The sequence below is a fragment of the Pieris rapae genome, chromosome 17 (assembly GCF_905147795.1).
Source record: "Pieris rapae chromosome 17, ilPieRapa1.1, whole genome shotgun sequence".
Lineage (NCBI taxonomy): Eukaryota > Metazoa > Arthropoda > Insecta > Lepidoptera > Pieridae > Pieris > Pieris rapae.
This window is the reverse complement of record NC_059525.1, coordinates 3325111-3345114: the sequence shown is the minus strand read 5'-3', so window position 1 is coordinate 3345114 and position 20004 is coordinate 3325111. Positions and strand designations below refer to the sequence as shown.

The 20004-nt window shown below is 31.5% G+C and overlaps 1 protein-coding gene across 3 annotated transcripts in view; it reads right to left on the bottom strand.

The window, feature by feature from the left end:
- The window catches only part of LOC111001722, a 107169-nt gene extending 90204 nt beyond the window's left edge, over nt 1-16965 (bottom strand). For all 3 annotated transcript variants that reach the window (XM_045631860.1, XM_045631862.1, XM_045631861.1), the window contains exon 1: nt 16797-16965. The gene's annotated coding sequence lies outside the window, so the exon portion shown is untranslated. The remainder of the gene's footprint in view (nt 1-16796) is intronic.
- Between the last annotated feature and the right edge of the window lie 3039 nt (nt 16966-20004).

The following is a 20004-nucleotide window of genomic DNA, read 5'->3' as shown; positions in this document are numbered from 1 at the left end:
ATCTTCTTATTCGCTTGATTACGCCTCACATACAATGCGTATAGCTTTTGTTTATTCCTACGGATCATGGACTCCTGGTACATATTATTTTATTTCACTACTGACCTGGCTAACGTCGTTCCGCCTAACGGTCTAATAATAATTTTAAGCTTTAGTTAAACTTAATTTAGGATTCATTAAGTTAATACTATAAATACAACTTTTTTGTAAATACAGAAATATTTTATTCAAAAAGAAGCGAAAGAAGAATGGCAGTTTCACATATGAGGCCTCTTTAGTACCAATATTGCGATACTGCACTTTCTGATTTTTTTGTTGAGATTACACATGTCCTAGTCTTCTTCTTCTGTCTTCTACATTTACCTCAAGATCGGAATTTCTTGAACTAATACGTTTTCGATGTAAAATTATCCGTAGTTTATTCAACAAATGGCATGCTGTTTTCATTCGAAAAAAATACAATTTATTTATAGTTACTCAATAACGTATCCGATATTTTATTAATTATTCTATTCTGAGCAGAGAATAATCCACCAAAAAAGACATAACTCACATCGGGCGAGCCGATCTTGAGTTATAAGTGGTGTAACTAACACGACTTTGTTTTATATATTAAGACAATTAGCTTTTATATACTAGAAATAATCGACAATTTAAATGCCATTAAACTAGTTTTAATATGGCTTTTTTAGTTAAGGGATAGTTGAGTCATAGAAAAGGCCCTAGTACTTATTTTAGTTCCATATGGAACGGAATTTAAATAATAAAAACGGGCCTTGTGGCAAGATTTGAACCTGCAACTGTAAACAAATCTGACATTCATTTAAACCCTAGTCGCTTAATTACACTGGACCTAACAATGCCCATTTCCTCTCATAGAAAAGTGGGGAAGTCCAGACGTTCAATACGTTTATTGGCTGTTAATGACCATGAATGGGGCATAAAGCGTTCAATGAGGCAGTAATAGCTGTCCTTTTGAAATCGGAAGATACGAGCACTTTTATTTGATCTTAAGTGGTCTTACTATGGAATTTGAAAACTTTATATTATGATATGATTATTATCCAATATATGGCCACTTGTTAATGAATTAACTGTTTCTTTAGTTTTTTATTATTAATTTTTCCCCAATTCTTGCGGTGCGGGATTTTATATTGTTAATAATACAATAATAACACATATACTTTTAATAATGTTCCTAATATATATTTTTTTATTTCAATAAAAACAAAAAATTATAATATTATAGAGTCATCTTCGCCGTCTTCCGACTATTTCGGGTAACTGATCGGCAGTTATCTTCAGTTTGAAATGTTCTAAGTAATGTTCTATTATATAATTTAAAAGCATCTTTATTACACAGTAAAATCAACATTATTTTTTGGCTCTTCGTGCATGCCATATCGACCAAAATACGACGCTTAACGATGTCGCCAGTGCATCAGGGACATAAGGTATGTTGTATACCAAGATCTGTATTACGGCTGGCAACACTGTTTATTAATTGAAAACTAATCACGCAACCATTTGATTTATTATTTAGCAATATTTCCATTTAAATTAAGCTATATTTTATAGTATTAAAAGCAAGGTCTGTTTTCAATGTATTTGTGGCACCGATTGCAAACAGAGTTCAGTGAGTCTTAACTGGTCAATCACGAAGTTTAACTAATTCCATTAATTGCCTAAGAGCTGAGGATTGTTGGAAGAATCCAAATGTTCTTCGGAAGCTGTTGAAGTTTTATGGGATCTTAGTTTAAGCTGAGATATTTGTTTGCATTGAGTTGTCTTACATTTAAACAAGATTACTTTAAACCCGTTTATATAATTTACATTGAGTTTCCTAAAGTAATTAAAGTAATTGTTGCTAGAGATTAAATATTGAAAGTAAATGAGAAGTGATGGCCTAGTTGAGCTTGCTCCCATCCGAAGTGCGTTTGAATCACGGCTGTGCACATGTGAATTTTCTTTCTTCAAACTTGGAATGGAAGATGAGAAAGAGAAAATGATATACTATGTAGAAATTGAGATGAGTTCAGCGAGTCTCATCTCTGAGATGAAGCTTCGATCCCCAGCTGTGCGCTAATGGATTTTCGTTCTATTGTTTACGTCCATATATATCGGTGTATGTACACATCTTGCTATTTCGATAAGGAAAACATCACAAACAAGGAAACCAGTGTGCTATAACGTGCCACTCTTCAGCTAGGAAAAGAACGCTTACCTACGAAATCAAATATCAAGGGATGAATCGGAGACTAAAATCAAAGGTCATTGTTTTTATAATTACGTAACAATTTCATGCTTATACTCTTTAAATATTTTTTTTGTTAACCGTTTTGTTCTTTTTGTTAAACATTTAGTTCTATTTATTGTTACATCAAATGGAGAACACAGGTGTATGCAAATCAGTGCGCAACAAAGGACTGTTTAGCAAAAATGCATGACGGGTGCATGTTATTATGATTTAATTCATTTGTTAGATAAGTTATGGCCATATAAATAATCGGGCCAACGACTGTTACGTTAGTACGTTTGTTATTATTGGATATATGTATGTATACGGACTCTGTTTCCGCACTTAGATGCTCAATAGGTCCGTTTTACGTTCTTTTGGAGTAAAGAAAATTGCGACTCTCATCCCAGAGGTCAGATTAGATTCCCGCCTGGAGGTTTTTTCTATGTCAGACAGACAGACAACATTTTTTACAAACAAAACACACACACATAACCACAAAAAATAACAATAATATAAAAAAATAATAACATTTTTGTGCACACTTAACAATTGCTCGAACGGTGAAGGAACACATTGTGAAGCCGGCTACCCTAAGACCCAAAAAGTCGACAGCGAGTGTCAAGCACAGGAGAACCTACCTATTTGCCTTATAGATTGACAAATGTTCATGAAACAGATACAGATAGTCACTAATTTATTTAATTTATTTCTGAAGATTGTCGTTGAGATTCATTTATTTGTACAAGAGAAAACAACAACAAAGTCAGTTTTAATCTCAAATATCTAAATCCAATAAGGTTATATATCATCATATATACATCTCATGCATAAACAAGTCTATGAATATTCACAACTGGTCTTCTTTTGTTTTAAATTTGCTTTCATAATAGAAAAACCTTCAATGGAAAATAACTAACGTTCTATTTCATAAAACAATTTTTAAACTTCGAAACTGGAACGTCTAACCCAGTTGAAAAAAAAAGCCAATAGACAACATCCCTTTTATAGGCATCATAGAGCACACACTCTAGTTACACAATCTGACGTAATGGCACAGGTAATAATGGAATGAGAGCGCAAAACAAAACGCGTCGCTTTCATTCGAAAGTCGAGGCCGGAACTGGCAACACTCGGCCATAACTCACGTGAAGCTGCTTTTTGCATTGCACATTTCACTTGATGCATCTTAGTATTTGTGCTGTGTGGAAAAGAGGCGATTACTCGTATGAAATTATATAGTCTGTTTATTTATAGTCAGTCTGTTTAGCTATATTTGATATTATAAATTTAAATATTTATCTTCTTCTTCTTCTTCAAGAATAATATTTATAAGCACTAATAATTTATTAATCTGTCAGTAATTAATCATCTATTCTTACTTTAATGTATTCATGTCTTGTTAATACAACATCAGACATTAGCCGAGGATGATCGAATCATTACGTTGCCATCTATTATTTATGAAAATCAATCACTTGTTCAATTTAAACGGACCGGATAATATTATTAAGCTGTGAAGTCATTAATATCAATGTCTTTAAATATTTAACAGTGTATACTGTGTTTCATATAGATATTTAGATTTTAAAAATACTTTCATGGCGTTGATATCATTAAAAGGGTATGATGCATATATTGTGGTAAGTTATGTTGCCGTGTAGAGTAGAGTTTTGAGTTGAAGACTCACATCCCACTAGGGGATTCCTAAGTTCATCAAGGCAAGCCGGTTTCCTCACGATTTCCATCACCATTCGTGCGAATGTTAAATGCGTACATAGACAGAAAATCCAAACCTTTTTTTTTAAGAGATAGTTTACTTAACTTACATGTTACAGTTAGTTTATACATAAGTATTAATGATTCTATCTTGTTAAAATCGTTATAGAGGTACTGCTAACAACTTACAATACGTACATATGACACCTGGAGGCAAGAAATCATAATCGAAAATCTATATTTTTCTTTTATTTATGATATTGCTGAGATAAAATACTGTAAATTCCTTATCTAAAATTTAATCGGCTGAACCGGAACTATACTGTTCCGAACTCTTTTTTTATTACAAAATGAGCGTAAGTTATTAACAGAAATCACAATTGTACCATCTGATAGCTTACTTGCGACAAATGAATAAATACTTTTCCAAATTACATTTTTTATTTCATTATTATTGACTTATTAGAGGTATGATTCCCACACAATTTAGCATAATAGAAGATTTTTTGTTACAGTTTTCTATTTTTATTTTGATTAATATATGCTTCTTGTAGCACGAAATCTAATCAGAAACAACCTAGATAAAAACTCTAGTGATCAGTATATTAAATCCACTACAGTGGATTATAAACTTTTATAAATTACAGCTGAAATCAAAAGTTTTACGTTTAATTTACGTTGTTCATTTATTAACTTGAACAATATCAAGCTTGCTGAAAGAAAATAGTTTTCATTTTCTTTATTAAATCTAAACATTCGTAGAAATGAAATTTCCAACTACACTGCTATAAAACTAAACGCTATAAAACTCGAAGGAATTTTCACGATATTAAAGAATCAAATTAGCCTTTTTTATTGTTCGTAGTTATAGTGCTTTGAGCTCATCTCCAAGTAAAAAATAAAATTGCACGCGAACCGGTGAACTACCGAAGTAATAGGACGTAGCAAAATGGACCGGACTACAAGACCCAAGTAATCTCAACTAAGATTGAATCTCAAACTTAGTGTATCGACTTCGAAGTGCATTATTTTGTATCAGCCCCTATCGGCTTCGGACTTAACAAAGGCAGTATCCCCGATTAGAACTTGAAACAATACGTATTCTTTATAAAAGTTAGATTAGCTTTGGATGGAATTAGTATTCCTATCTATACTCGGAGCGAATAGAATTACATAAAGTCGAAGATTATGCGAACTCAGGAATTTTGGGAAACTTGCTGAATACGAAATACCTTTCAATTCATATCAAAAACTGCTGGCCCGTTGGGTTCAAGTGCATATGTGTTAATTAAAGACTTAACTTGGCACCTGGTAGATAGAACTGGTGACCCCAGTGCTTTCCTCAGTCAACGAATAAGTATCGCAATACAGCGGCGAAATGCATTATAAGTACACTGGCATAGGAACCAAAATTTTAATATTGTTATTACTATATAGGTAGTTTATTGAAAATACTCTATTTTTGTATATATTAATATTATTTGTTCAAAATACTGAATCCCGACTAGTTTGGTACGGACGAAATATATTACGTACTTTTACTTATTGTTTATTTAAAATTCGAATCTTAAGCACTCTAGAGCCGTTGTTTGGAGTTCTTTTGTTTTTTTTGTCTGTTAAGTATTTGAATAACATAATTGTAGATGACTTCATATATTTCTCATTGACGCTTTGCATCAGTAAATAAACAGTGAGTAATCTGCAGTCTCCTTGATCTTGACATAGATTCTACTACATATCCTTCTGCAGAAACCTGTATGGAGAATTACTTGCAAATTGTAATTTATGTGTTTACATGTATGTACTTAAATGGTTGTAGATGGGTATGACGATTAGATATGTTAGATGTCCAGAGATTTGAAAATGTGACGTGTTATGTCTTTTTTCGATTGGGCACGTTAACAGGAAAGAACTACCAAGTATTTTTTATGATTTTTTTATGTTTGTGCGTACTAATTTTTAAAAGATCGGGAACGTACTTGCGAGCCTTCTGACAAAGTGAGTATGTATGGGCGGTAGTATCACTTAACATTAGTTGAGCGTCCTGCCCATTTGAACACTGTTTAAAAAAATGATAAAAGCCTGTATACGTAAACTGTAACTAACTTCCAACAGCCCTTCCCTACTCATCGGCAAAGAAGACAGATGTTGTAGGCCGAGAGAAAATGCCGGCGTAAAACTCTCGGTTCAATCTTCATCATCAAGTAATCTCCTAGGAAACAATTCCACCAGGAGTCAAATCTTTGAAAGCAAGCAATAAGCTATAGCTTCTAATATTACGTACATGAGAGGCATCTTTTACTAACGTAATAACTTTGACGTAAAAAGGTTTTGATAAAGTGATAAACAAAAGTCTTAAGAAATATGTGTGTATAAAAGACGGTGGAATGGACGGTATGAATAATGTCTATTCCCATTTTATTTTGTTTTGACGATGCCTAAGTTAATATAACATTTGTATTGGAGTTGATTTTATTATACCTTTGTAGACAAGATTTATATTGTAGTCGGTATCACTACCCAGAGCTAAAACAACTATTACAGTATCAATAATTGATTAAATAATAATTTAATAAATTCTTTAAAGTCGCAAACCTTGACGCATAATAAGAAAATAATACTGGAAGTGGAAGAGTGCGGCCCAAAAAAAGGAAGGAAAAGAAGGATACAAGAAATAGAAGGTCGATAGAAGTAAATGAAAATCGAAAGAAAGCCATGTACAATCTATAAAAATCTTGAGTAGGTAGGCCTTTACTCGTGAAGGAACTTGATGGTATTGAAGGAAGCAAGCATAATAGAATAACAAGAAAAATACATGTATAAAATGTACCTAATCTGTAAATTCTACTTTTGTAATGATTGGAAATTAAATGGGCTCTTTTAAACACACACATAAACATTATCCTTACACACTATGCTAATAATATATATAATAATATTGAGAAACATTAAATAAAGTATAATAATATACATATATAATATTAAACACATAATATTCACAATATCGATATATTATATATTTTTATGATGGATATTGGATCAAATGGTGGATGAATGTTCAGTATTCGCGGCTTTTTCAAGCTTATGCGGTACTATCCCTACCCTATCCGTAAAACGGAAGATATTTTATGTTAGACATGTATGTACTTAACTTTTTTCAATTGTAATACAGTTCGATTAACAAGGTAATAAAATGAAAAATAAAATCATGTTCAAAGAATGGCTGTTTTTTAATTCATATGCTAAAATTACCGTTTAAAATATTCACGATCTTTTTGCAGTTTAAGCACAAAAAACTATCAAATGTCATATCACGATTCTTAAAAAAGCAATATTAAAACTATTTTTAATTATTTTAATTGAATATCATAAATACATATCGGTTAATGAAGCAAATTAAATAACTGTATTGTTAAGAAAATTTACATAAAAAGGTTTTAGAAATGATTGCTTCATTCTAATTTTTTAAGCACCTTTTGGACATGGTCTCGAAATACACCACGGTCTCCAAACGACTAAAACGTATCGTAACGCCGGTTCGCCCTTAAATACTTGACTTATGGAGCCTCTAAAACAGAAGAATTGCTTCAGAAGTCTGCTGCAGCCCCGATAGAATGCAAACGGTGTCAGAACTTCTTGCGAGGATTGCCTAGAATATTTGTCTTACAAAAGTTGTATGCAATTTTTGGGTTAGCGTTAATACTTAATATAGAATTTCCTCTGATATAAAAAAGCTAATAGTGTTAGTAATATAATAATACATAGATAACCTTAACAAGTCAATACTTCGTTCTTCCAATATTCCGATAGTCAAGGCATTTACTGTCAAGAGCAATAAAGGAACATCCGTACTCTTGACCGAGTTTACGGCCAGTTTCTTCTCGTATAAACTTTTGCCTTTGCGCAAGTGCAAGTTGGTATAACTTATACAGGCAATGAAATTTCATATACTTGTTTACGTTCTTTTCATCGGGGATTGTTCTAGAATGTTTTTGTTTTGTATTCTTGTGAAGACAAGTGATGTGCTTTTGTTTTATAATTAAAACTTAAACTGATCTCAGAGTCTCGGTTTCTAGGTAACTGTTCCGAAAATGTTTGTATTTGACATTATTTGTTGGTCATTACAATCAATAGTCTAAAATGATCTTCATATCCTGTATATTAATAAATTATCGTTTAATAAATTTAATTCTCATGCATACAAGACCAATCGAAAGAAACAAGAAATCGGTATTGAATACTTTTTATTTTATTTAGGTTCTAATTAAAAAAATATATATTAATTTTATTCTAGGCCATTAAGAGAGAGAAATAGATTTCTAACATCGTAATACAATATTATTTATTCAGAAATTTAAAACATAGTTATTCGAAAATTAAAACGATCCGTAGTAGTTACGTGTCATGATTTAATATGCACAAGCTTTCCTGCCATTACTCAATACAAAAAATCGCAAAGCCAGTTTATCTTTTACAATATAAAGCTCTTTATAAATTCTGTTGGTATTCAGGACGCGGGTCTGGGATCACTGAACGCTGGTACAATGACTCCATGGTCCTCAACCCAGCAACGAGACGTTTTCTAAGAAAGCGAGAGATTTCGAGAAATTTCGATGTCTTAAAACTGCTTTTCAAAAATTCTTATACTTTAAGTTTTCCTAACGTACAATTTGTAAGACTGAAATTTCATTTAATATGTTTCAGACAAATATAGTTGCAATATTAATATGTGAGCACTATAGTCATATAACAATTTAGTATTTCAGTATAGCAGTTTTTTTTAAATATAGCTTGCTTTTGTCTTCAAATGTAATAATTAAATAAATTCAAAATATTGTAAAACTAACTTAAAAGAGTAAGCATGGAGTTTCTTGCCCATTCTTCCCCATACTACCTTTTGGAAGGGGCGACTAGAGTAATTTATAAATTGTAATTATGACTTTCAAAATTGCCTAGTAGGAAAATTTTACTTTTCATTATATATTATTAACCATTTATAACTTTTATTTGAGTGTCCAACTTCATTTTATTATTGGTAAATGCATACAAAAAATAGTAAAAGACCTTTCATATGGCATCGCATTTGTAAGATGTTTGTCAATCCTTTTGTCATATTACGAGCAGTGTTGTTTTTCTGGCTTCGTCATCGCTGAGGTCGTAGGTTTGAACATCGGCTGTGCACCAATCGACTGTCTGATGATTTAACTGCGCCTTTAACTTGCTCGTGTGGTGACGGAAACATCTTGAGGACGCTGGCTTGAATTATACACATAAAGTAAACGGCATTGGTTGCACAGAAGACTGATCATCTACTTATTAAGGAAAATTACTGATGAAACATTACAAAAACAGCGTTGCTTTTGTCTTAAACATGCGTCAGTCCAGTCCCCATCAACACAGGCTCTCCTTAGAATGGGTATTAGCAACAGATCCATTCTGTCACAACCATATATGTTTTATTTGTTTATTTGGAAACAAAACAGATACATCTTTACAATAAAAATGAAGTTAAAAATAAAACATAAAATAAACACATTGGATGTATCCACAATAGGTTTTACTAATATAACAACATATATGACACAAACAAAACAAAACATGACAACGACACATATACATGTAAGAGTTAGGACATTAACAGTTATTTTTTTAAATAAAGCAGTAGAGGAGTGCGATGGTTTTCATATAAAGATTGTTATTATACTATACATAAAAATATTATATTAGTTACCAATGTTTATATCATATAAATAATTATTCAAATAGCTGAATCATTTGTGTATACATGATTATATCAATTATGTACTTATGCGCTGATAAACTTGGCGATGATGATTTAATTGAAGGCACATCGTTAAATGTTACATTTAATTAAGAATGTTTTATAGATAAGCGTATTATGTAGATAAAATTAATCCAGCTTACAATAATCGGCGTAGATGCCTTGTCTAAGGTTAATAAAGTCCTGTATAATTGTGGTTATAAATAGAAATAAGAACGAGAAAGGGCAGTGTTGGCCTACTGGCTTCAGCGTGCGACTCGCATACCTGAAGTCGTAGGTTCGATCCCCGGCTGTGCACCAATGGACTTTCTAAGTGCGCATTTAAGGTTTGCTCGAACGGTGAAGGAAAACATCGTGAGGAAACCGACATGTCTTAGATCCAAAAAGTTGACGACGTGAGTCAGGCACTAGAGGCTGATCACCTACATGCCTATTAGATTAAAAATGATCATGAAACAGATTCAGAAATCTGAGGCCAAGACCTAAATGGGTTGTAGCGCCACTGATTTATTTATTTTATTTTTATATATAGAAATGGAACCTCTGAAATCGATTTGTATTATTGTAAGCAGCAATAAGACTGAACAATTGTTATAACGGAAAGCTATATAATATTTTATTCTTGTAAATAAGACAGGTAATTTCTCTAACTAACATTTTAAATGATTACTACTGTTTCAATCTGTTCAGAATTAGCATTAGTTTTGAATGTATTAGAAAAAAAGTATTAATATTTCTAAAGAACTATCAGACAGCCATTTAATCTACAGCTTAACGATTAATAATATATTCTATAAACCCGGGCGTTATAGGACATAATAGACCTCACAGATTTCAGTTATTATGTTTATAACAAAGAGGTAGAATTCTCTGTTATAATAATCCCGCAAGAGGCTTTATTATGTTCAAGTTATTGACTCAATAGCCAAGTCATTACAATGTATTACGTCAGAGTACCGCTATGAGCGTCTCTTCCATCTTTAGATTATGGTTGTATCACGTGTGAAGAATAACTTATGTCTACTTTCACAATACGGATGGCTAAATTTGCGACGGGTTTTTGTGAATGCCGGTGACTTTGGCTTTGAAAAATGCTAAATTGCATGTCTGCTGTCAAAGTTCTCAGCAGCATTTCATCTGTAAAATCTTTATGATTGGATATTTTATAACCCCATATATTAAGAAACTTATAAAATGAAAAATTATAAAATGATTTTGAAAATTGAAAAAAAATTACTAAGTTTCATCATTAGTTTATTAGCTTCATCGTCGATTTGTACACTTAGAATAATATTTTAAATTCTTGTCCCAAGCGTGGGCTATCTTTGGATATAAAAAAGTTAAAAAGGGCTTCGTATAATTGATTCAGCATGGGCGTAGGTTCGATAATATAAATCAGAGTCTTCCTTAAGATAAAACATTTTAAGTTAATATGTTTTAGGCAAATGTGTCCAAAATTATTGGCTTGGAGTCGAATAAATTTTATAATCCACATCCAGTGATATTAACGCTTTTTATTTAAATATTTTAGTAATATACGGGTGAAAACAAGTATATTAATAAAATAAACATTAATTATTATTTGTACTTATTTTAAGATGTTTTGATATCGAAGAAGCGCTGTTGATTAGAACGGGTTATTCAAGTATCATGTGCGTTCGATACTTGGCTGTGCTATTTATATATTATCCAAAAAAAAACAGACGCGGAAACTAATCGAAATTATACCGAAAAAAGTCTTTGTCGCCTCTTAGTACAGCGGTGAAATTATTTTTATAGAAACGGGGGCATACTTAATGCTAGTGCGTTGCTGGGTTTTGAAAAAGTAGTTTGCTCATTTCTACGAAACGCAATTAAATCAGAATCGCCACGTTTTGTATGACATTTATTCAACTGGTTAATAATTTGATTGTTAATTATGTAATACATTAATTAACTCTATGTTCGAGTTTTGTGGTCTAATTTCCATCTGAAATATTCTGTTTGATTATAACAATAATAGGTTAATTAAAGTTAATAATTGAATATTTTTTGGAACGAAATACAATGTATGGTTATAAGAAAAACTGTTTGATTTACAATGTATTGATTGTATGTATATTAGGAAAATTATTTACATATAAAAAGATTTTTGAAGTGAAACTTCTTTAGGCGCATGAGGCTAATGTTTTTTACGGTCGTCACGAAGATCTGCAGCGTTTTTGACGAAGAAAAGGGAAAGAGCGACTGACATCAATTGAGAGAGAGTGAGAAAGGGAGATCGATGTATACGTTTAGTAGTTACATATTAGAACGTATATTTATTTATAAAGACGATTCACACGTAAACACTGTGTGTATACAGTGTGAATCGTCTTTATAATACACATTACATTACACATTCAAACACTTAAATCATTTAAAAAATTAATAATTATTAAGTCATAATTATTTGCTTTGTAGAACATGAATAAAATATCCCTATAAATGTCTTATATATTATTTTTACATTTTATCTCTCCAAATGTATCTGCTATACGTTAATAGCAGCATCAGATCTATCTCTATACAGTAAAATTAATTAAGCCTTGTTCATAATTTCGTATTATGATTTGCTTTAGTATTTCACATTGCCTGCGCAATTTCGGTACGAATTTCGTGTAAAAAAATCATAAATATACGCATTACACGCACGAAGTGGAAAGTGAATTTTTGAAATAAGAAAAACGACCTTGAATTTCATAAACAATAGAGATTTATTGTTATATTTTGATTACAAATATGCATATGTTTTACCTTCAGAAAGCCTTTACGCCTAGTAATTTTGTGAATATTCATTAGTCTAATTAACTATTTTGCGAAACCGCTCACGATGGCGATTAAAGATTATTGTTATCAAATATTTAATATTTTAACATTAACATTTAATAGCCTCCATCACTTTTATTTTAACACTAGACCAATTTATGTGTTTATGCAAAATAATACATTTTTCAGGTCAGAGGAAATTTCACCTAGTTCAGTTTTAGTTAATGTTATATAATGTTAGGGAATTAAATATTATGTCTGGTCTATCTGGTCAATACATTCTTGAAGCCCTATTGGATTGTACAGAAAATTGCGATTTTGAAACAAGTGACATTCAGCAGTAATACTCGAAAGATCCTTTACTGCTAATACTTATAATCTAAGCGTACGACCAACAAGGCATCAGGAGAAGAACCACTCCTTTTGTCGAAATTATATTCGTTTTTACAACATTTTTTTGGGTTAAATACATAATCTCCTAGATTACAGACGACTATAATCTGTGTCATCCATCAAGTACCTCACTACCTTTGAGATCCATTAATCACCGATTTTATTGGAAATTAATTCTTATACAAAAGGAACTTTAACTTCATGCAAAGGTTATGTGAATACATCTATCGAAAACGTCAGTAAAATTTTTGGTGCATTCATTTATACTTGAAATAAAATGAAAAGAATGCATCACAATTTAATATGAAGATTCTATTAAGAAAGTCTAAATAAATCTACCCTTTTTATCTGTGTGTCTCCAAAGTGCCTAACTATAAAATCTATAAAATCTTGAATTTATGATATGTTAAATACATAATTAGTTTTTGATATGACAAATCTATAACCCATATAGTCCGAACAACGTAAAAAGTTTATGATAGAGTGTCGTGGCGTTGCTAGTTATAATTTGTGAAATATTACACAAATATTACCTTACGAAACGTTTATTAACAATTCTTATAAATCGATTACTTATTTGCTACGCTCTATTTGGCTTATGTCTTGATTTATCATACAAATTACCTTAGAAATCGAACTAATTTTCATTAGCCTCGTTAGGCCTTAACACTGACCAATATAGGCCTACAATTTTACTGAGACCAACAGCATATTAAGAAAATTAAGCGGAAAAGACTTTTATATTGTATATTTTCTTAAAAGCCGAAAAACTAGTGTAAAATCGAAATATATTTCATAACAAAAATTAATAAATCGTTTATTTATTTCTGTTTAATTAATTTTTAAAAACCGAACGCCATATAAACATAGGCATGCATGTGTCATATGTCATATTAAATATCATAATGCCATAATAATAAGTTTTCAAAACGTGTGGTCTTAATATTCTTTTACAATATAAAGGTATTAAAAAAACATATTTTCATCAATAGAATGCTGCATTCCCATAGTAGAAAAAAGTTCAGAGAAGTAGTATTACAGCCTGTTAGTTTATTGGTTACATGTTATTAGATTACATGATCAATCAATTACGGCGTACACATTCCAGTATTGACTTTTTATTGACGTTCAGCTTCTAAGGATGGAAGGAAACACAGTGAGAAAACGGGCTTGCCTTAGATACAAAATGTCGACTTACCTATTAGATTAACAAATGATCATGAAACGTATACCAAAATCTGAGGTCTAGACCTAAAAACGTTGTAGTGCCACTGGTTTGTTTGTTTTATTTTAAATTCAAATGCTGTAAAAATCGTGTTCTTAACCAATACTCAAAGGTGTAAAAAATGTCCTAATAAATAGATTTCAATGTTATTAATTATAATGATTATATATAAATAGAAACATTCGATTCTAGAAAAATATTTCTAAAATAGAAATTAAAGTATTTATGTACACGATGCCAAAAGTGCGAAAACATAGTTTTTGTTTCTCCGCGACAGTGAGAGTGGTTTTCTGGGTCACCATGATCACACAGTAAGCTGTGTGAGATTGTCCGAGAGAAAACTACTAATTACAAGTTAGCGTTCATTGAACATGCTTACTCCACTTTACTTTGTATAGATACTGTAATGGCATAGAATGCTAAAAAATATATATTTTTTAATTTTAACACTTTTATGCAAAGATACAAAGATAAAAGAGCGTACAAATTCTTAAAAGGCCGGCAATGCATTTGCGAGCCCTCTGGCATCGAGTGTCCATGGGCGGCGGTATCACTTACATCAGATGAGCCTCCTGCCCGTTTGCCCCCTGTTCTATAAAAAAAATACAATCCGTGGCATAAAAATAATCCATACAGCCTTTTGAGGCCTTTCCTTCACCGTTCGAGCGAATGTTACTAATAATAATAATAATACAAACCTATAAACTTAGGCATAAGATTTGAAACCACTTGCCGACACTGCTCAAACAATCCGTGGCATTGTGATATATATACCATAATCCTATATCAGATTAAAACTATTTTTGCGTTACATTAGAATTGGCAAAACTTTTACTTATCTGAAAAAATATACGCACGAATGTACCAATTAACCGTTTTTAGGTTTGGGAACCGAATTATTATTAACTTGTTTATTTTTAATGACCACCTAGACACAATCTTTAATAATATTATGTAATAAGTTAACTAAATAATAAACCTTTTTCTTATACAAAAACTTTATGTGAATCCTGAGTACTTTCCTGATACTTCAAAAATATTACTTGAAAAAGAAAAAGGAATAAATACAACATATTTATTATTTAGTATAACAAATTAACTGAAATTCCTTCTATCACCTCCTACGCGTTCGACTATACCTGTCCGGCTGTAGGTGGATATTTTGTATAGAAAGTTGTTCTTAATTTTGCTAATTATATTTTAATAAAGGAGCCGAGTAAGTCTTTAAATATTGCTAAATAGGTCATGCTTTCGGAAAAGCAATGTAAATTCTATGATAATATAGTCAATTGTAGATGAGGGAGCAAATAGACAGGAAGCTCAATTGATAAGTGAGAACACACATGGACACTCAATACCAGAGGTCTTCGCGAGTGCGTTGCCAGCCTTTTACTTTATGGTCGAGGTACCAAGTATAGCCCGGAGTTTGATTTCCGGTGATAAGACCAACAAGCAGAAAATAAGTTATCACTAGAACGGTCCAAAGCTTGATAATTGTGAGTACTGTGATTAGATATTTGTGTCGAAAGAGTGTAATATATATTATATATAATGTATAAAACGTAAATCATAGAAAAAATAGATGTAGTAGAATGTAGTAATATATAAAATTAAAACATTGATCTTTAACTGCCGTGACAGAATTTCTTAAAAAAATTACACGGATTCAGAAACAGAATATTAACAAAGTAGGCTTTATTATGCAGCCGTATTGAATAATTCTCTAGGTCAAAAAGTGTTAATTCTATGCAACGGTTGTTATTATTGCAGATACTGTGAACCGCATCGTTGCGAAAAAACAAAAAATATTGAACGGCAATTGCATACTAATCCGATAAGTTTCCACATTTTGCCATTAACCTTAAACATTTGCAACGCATTTCTGTATTATACATTGTATGTATGTGATATTAAGAACGAAATAAATAAACAAAAGTTTAAGAATAGTGACGAATTGACCTATTTCCAAGAGTACTAAATTGTTGAATTCGCTGTATGTATCCGCATCACAATAAGATTTATATTATTTTTTTATATTCTAAACTGTAGTTATGTAATAAATTTTAACTTAATTTATTTTCCAAATGGGAATTTAATGTTTGTTCAAATTATCTCAATAATATTTTATATTTTTCAATTGCTTTTTTTTAATATATATACTAAATTATTTATTACACTTTTTAGTACAAAAGACTGCATATTTCTGTTTATTAGATAACTTATTCATTAGGCATAAAAACATATCGTGGTCTACAGTAATAAATTAATGAAATAAGCTATAAATTTTAATTAAATATTATCTAATACAAATACATGAATACAAAAACACTAAACACATCATTCGTAATACTTTTGATTGACGTAATTAAAAATATTAACGTCGCGTTTACACGTTTAATTATAACAAATAATTTAATGTCGGAGTTGTTAAATTAAAAAAAAAATAATAATATTATATTAATTTCGTAGGGAGAAATTTAAGAATGTAAAAATTCATAGAAAACCTTTAAGGTAAACCGTAATAATAAATTTTAAAACAGCGTATAATAGAAAGAAAAAATTGTCGTGTTATGAATCGAGAAACTGTTTTTACGTCTTACGCTTTCTTAGCAGGAGAGAGTGACCGCGAATATTATAAACGAAAGTCGACTCACCTATGTTAACAAACACAATCACATATATCACAGAGTTCGTTCACAGTTCACGTTAAAAGTTCGGTCGCTGGTAGTGTTAAAGTTGTACTGAGCTAGCGGAAGAAATGCGTGCGCGCTCAACAAATACCGAACCCACAAGCGTTCGCCGTACAGTGCTCAATCGGAAAGATATCACAGCCGATCTAACACCCCACACTGCGTTTATTAAGGTTAAGGATAGTAATCGTAGCGAAAAATGAATTCGGTAATTGATTTGTTACGAGATAAACGCTAATTGTGTCGAAAGATACAATGGGAGCGTGCGAGTTTGTTTTTTGACGGGTTGAAGATATGTGTCGATGACGGTGTCAGTTTATGAAATAAGAAGAATATTTTATACCGAATTTTATACGCCTATAGGCACCGAAAAAATATATACTTTAAATAAAATCTCTTTATCAGTTTATGAAATAAAAAAAACATATATTTTTAGCAAGTTTTAATAGTTCTGTATCTATATTATTATCTATGAGGCGACGACAATATATACTTTAAGTATAGGCCTGAAATAAAAAAATAAAACATTATAAGAAACAGATAACAAAAAAAAATATTTGTATTAAAACATCATTATTAGTACTTATTGTATAAATTGTATATGCGAGTACTAGTTCACATCCAGTTAGGTCTCAAGTACAACATTACTGGTTTTCCTAGAAAGCTATCCTACTTATATAACTTGCGATTTTACACTTTGACATACAAGTTTGCAGTTAATCCCAGATTGAATTAAGTTTGCTGGATTTATTTTATAGAGAAGAATTGTTTGCGCTTTATACTTGTATTATTAGACAGTCTATTAATTGCGCATGAGAATTGACGGGATACGGGATTGGTACGGCATTCAGAGTATATTGTCAAATCAGAGCCTACCGACATCTCAGCACAGACTGATTTTATTTTAGAACCAATTCGACTCATGGTCCATGAAGAACAGAGAGTCCCAATTCTTAAAAGGCCGGCAACGCACTCGCGAGACCTCTGGCCCTGAGTACCTATGGTTGTTCGTTTGCCCCCTGTTCTATATAAAAATATATATACAGTCAAAACTGTCAGTCGCAATAACAGATTTTGACTATATATATTATATACATTTGACGTGTCATATTCGACATGTATGTATTATTTTCTTACATTAAATAAATAAAAGGTGAACTTAAAAAAACCAGTGGAGCTACAACCTTTTCGGTCTTGATCTCTTGTATTTGTTTCACCATCAAAAATTTAGAGTTTTCTACAACCAAAATCTCCGGAGTTTTATTCATAGCTGGGGTTCGAACTTAGACCACATGGATAAGAGTCACACTAAATCCACCAGGCTAAAACTGTTCTGTACAACTGTGTCCGTATAAATTATAACACAAATACATGCATGTGTTTCATTTAAAATATATTTTTAGGCTTATATTATATGATAGATGAGAAAGATGTGGGCGTGGTTGAGTTTAAAACTTAAGGAAAATAAACCGTTAAATAGTACAACATTCTATAAGTTTTAATTAATTTTAAATCAACAAAAGCTTCTAAAGGTTCTTAGTTAATAATGAAGCCTTTACGAGACTCTGGCATTACACCTGTATTATCGTGGTAATCATGTTTATTAAAGTCATACATCATGCTTTACGAGACTTAAATGGCTTGTATCTGTAGATGCCTTCTCATAAATAATTTAATTAATATTTCGACTCATATTATTGTTATTATATAGAATTAGTGATTATCTAGTCGATAAAAGGGCCTGGGACTAGTGCTGGGCAGGCCACTTCTAATTAATTTTCTATATTTGTTTTAAATATTGTAGAATTGTTTGATTTGCTTTTTTTTAAAAAAGAGTACCGAGAGTTTTTACACCGGCTTTTTCTCTCGGCCTACACCCTCTGTCTTTTTTGCCGATGAGTAGAGATGCCAACAGGCTCGAATTTAATGACGTGGAAAAATTGATACCTGTATATCTTATGTTCAATAATAAACGAATTTTTTTATTTTAAAAAAGTCATGTTCTGTGTATGTTTCCTATTCAGTTCAAGTTTTTTCTAGTTTTATGAATAAAGAAAATACAACCGATGTATTGTAATGGTATTCAACCTCCTTTCTGTTTCTATTAAGATGTTTGTATCTGTTTGTTTCCTGATAAATAACAGAAGGCAATAGGGAACATAAAGTGAAGAAGCTATCTTCTAAAGAGATGAGCAGACAAGACTCGAGACGAAAACAGATTGGGCAAGAGTAGGAGAGGGTTATATTAAAAGACATTCTGACCATAAAAGTGGAAAGAATAAAATAATTAATTTTACTAACCTTGAAACTAACGACTAGAATTCATTTATAGTACGTGGAAGTATGTCTTATACATCTAGAATAATCGACATGAATAAAGCCTAGATTTAAGTGGAGTACAATTTTATCCTTTCACTTATATTTGTATGAATTTAAATTTGTATACTGTTATAGAGTAAACGCATATCCGCATTCATTTGTTTAGTTCTTAGTGATTAATTCTTATCCTGTATATTCGTTGATAACTTTCTATCATACGGAAGACGATCAAAGTTCTGAGCCTGATGTGAATTCTTAGCAAATTGAAACATGTTCTTCGGAAGTCGACAGGTCTTTCGCTCACGTCGTTCCACAGTGCAGAGCAGTGAGCAGCAGTATAGAGCAATGCAATATCTAATGAAGTTATCGCGCACCACCGCTAGGTGGAACCAGTTGCCCATTGAAATATTTCCGGACCAATTCAACTTAATGTCCTCCAAGAAAGCAGCGTACCAATTTTTTCATGTCATGCATGCGAGTCAACTGGCAATGCGAGACCGCCTCTTGCTAGTTTGCCCTCTGTTATAAAAAAAGTTGTTTCAGCAACTATGCACGAGGCAGTTGATTTGTTTAAGATATTATAATGTAATGTTATAAAATCTACTTATTCATATTAATACTGTTTTTGCCAATATTTTTTTTTGAGAAAAATAATTGTTGTTTAGCTGAGGCTCGCAACCGCAAACGAACGCAGATTACTACAGAATAGTTGAACCACTGCAATGCACTTTAAAGTTGCATACTACTCAGTGTGCAAAAAAACAGCCGAAATCGATTGGAGATTTCCCTTTTTTAAAAATGTTATGACAGGCCAACCAGTTTCAGTTTCACAGTGCATTGAATTGCTATCATA